This window comes from Sinocyclocheilus rhinocerous, unplaced genomic scaffold (assembly GCF_001515625.1).
Source record: "Sinocyclocheilus rhinocerous isolate Xijiao unplaced genomic scaffold, SAMN03320098_v1.1 scaffold3954, whole genome shotgun sequence".
Classification (NCBI taxonomy): domain Eukaryota; kingdom Metazoa; phylum Chordata; class Actinopteri; order Cypriniformes; family Cyprinidae; genus Sinocyclocheilus; species Sinocyclocheilus rhinocerous.
Window position 1 is genome coordinate 13,542 of NW_015656694.1, and position 2,776 is coordinate 16,317.

The following is a 2,776-nucleotide window of genomic DNA, read 5'->3' on the forward strand; positions in this document are numbered from 1 at the left end:
ATGTTGTGTTTGTGGTAAACACGGATCAGTAGCGGACTCCTGTGTGAAAGCTGCTTCTTCTCTCACAAGAGACACCTAAGAGGGGAATTCCCCCCATTTTCAAAAATGAAATTCAGGCCCTGAATAAATGTCTAAAAATCCTGATTGGAGTATCACTATAAATAGTTAGAAATGATAAAAAATAAGGCTTTAAAAAGATCGGTATCGGTGATCGGTATAGGCAGATACTGCTTTCTGCGATCGGTGATCGGCCTCAAAAATCCTGATCGGAGCACCCCTACAGAAAATTTTTCGGTACGACTAAGTGTACTGTTTCACCCCTAATAGTTACTACATCATGTGTACATAAAGTGTGTTACTTGACATGTGAACATTATATCAGACCAGGTTTTGATGGTTTAAAGGGGTCATATGATGCTGCTAAAAAGAACATTATTTTGTGTATTTGGTGTAATGAAATAAGAGAAAGGAAAAAATGAAATCGCATCATATGACCCCTTTAAAAGGGCACAATTACATTACGCTGGATGTTAAGTTCTCAAAACTAGGAGAAAGACTTTGCGTCTCTAATGCTCAGTCACTTACACCTCTTTTACATCAAAATCGTGTCATGCCTGTTAAGATGGAAAAGAGGTTTCAGTGCGTGATCTTTTGAGCTGATGGTGGGATATGATAACATTCCCACCACTCAGTTAATCAGGGATCTGTTGGTTTGTATCTGTTGCCTGTGACATCTTTACCCACACAGGTGCCCTCAGCATCTTCTCCATGTCTGGCTGAGTGATGGAGAAGCAGTAGTCCTGGGTTTCCTCCAGCTCGGATCTCTGATTTTGATGACTTTCGCACTTGGCAATGCTTGTGTATTGTGGTAGATCTGTTAGGCGAGAGGCTGTGGTGTGTGTGAATGGTTAAGGGGGTGTGCGCGTGTTTGTCAAACTGAAACGGTGAGTCAGTGCAGGGGTGGGACACTGACACACTCTTTACTGACACTGTGTAAAGCCCCAGCAGAATTGAGACTGACCTGTTCCTCTGACGTCGTCTTACCACATACACAAACAGTCCCAGGCTCCTCTTGCTGGCCTCTTGACCACAATACGCCCACAACCTGAGAAAACAGGTGTAAACGCTGTGTCGTCAAACGGACCCCTCTGACTAACGTTTTCTCACTTGTTTGTGTTATTCCATGCAAGGCTACTTGGATGCTCGTGTGCTGTAGCTTACTGTTACAGCAGCAGAATGTTCTTCCTGCCTTCTGAGCAATGATTTCCTCTTCTTCCTCCCCTAAGCTGTTTAGTGGGTCAGACTTATGAAAGTGCACAGGGTTCATACACCTGCCACTGCAAGGGCCATCGTTTCTTGACAAATACTGCCTGACCAACTGAACGGTGACTTTAAAGGGTCATGAAACCCCGTTTCAGCACTGGTTAGTTCTCACCACAGTTTTAAAAGCCGCTAAAAAAGTGGGCGTGGTGCGCAGCAGAGCGGTGGGGGAAGAGGGGAGACAGACAACACACACAGCTTCACGTTCAGACAGTTTCATTTCGCTCCCATCGAGTTAAAAACAAAAAATAAATGCACAGCCATTTGCACTCTGCATCGAAAAAATATATATATATGTGCTGTTGCACCTCTGAGAACTTTTAAGGCTTATTCTCTGGCGTTTATATAAGCCTTTTGACGGCTTGTGTCACGGAGCTGTAAAAACGGTTATGCTCACCAAGTCAATGAATCGCGTTTGTGCCGAACTCTTGTATATATTTAAATATAATGTTCCATTTTTATATATTTAAAAAATATTTTTGTTTAATAATATACATATTTATTTACTATATACATTTATTTATAAAAATATTTTATGTACATCTAATATCTATGTATTTTATAATATACATATTTATTCATTTATACATTACAATATATTTATATATTTATTATTATATGTAATGTATAATATCCATTTATTGTAATTTACGTACCGTATTGGCCCGAATATAAGACGACCCTGATTATAAGACGACCCCCCTTTTTCCAGATGTACCTTTTGGAAAAAGGCTTTTTAAAAACCAAATCTTGTTTTTTCTCCGTAAAACACATTTTGTCTTCAATTATTTTCATATTGCATATTTTTCCTATTTTAATTTTTGTTTTGAAAGCTCCAACAGTTAAAATGATAGGATGCTAACATTGCCTTCTATGATGTGCAACACAAAACACCTCTGCTAAAATCTCAGAAAAAGTAGTCTGGGGTTTCATGACCCTTTAAATGATGGGCTGTATGCTTGCAAGTGTGTATTTAAGAAAAATGTTTATATATTAAATATATTTTTATATATAATATAAAATATAATAATATAAATGTATATACATGTAAATATTTTAAAAATATTTACTGTATGTGTGTGTATTTATATATACATAATAAATAAACACTACACATACATTTATTATGTAAACAAAAACTTTTATTTTGAATGCGATTTAATCGCGATTAATCTTTGACAGTACTAGTGTATATATATATATACAATTTATGTATGTATGTATAAAAACATTTGTAAAATAATTTGTTTATAATTGTATATCTACATATTTATTTATTCATTTATATAATGTATTTAATATATAATATCTATTTATTGTATTTTCTTTCTTATATGTATATATTTAAATATAATGTTCCATTTTTATATATTTAAAAAATATTTTTGTTTAATAATATACATATTTATTTACTATATACATTTATTTATAAAAATATTTTATGTACATCTAATAT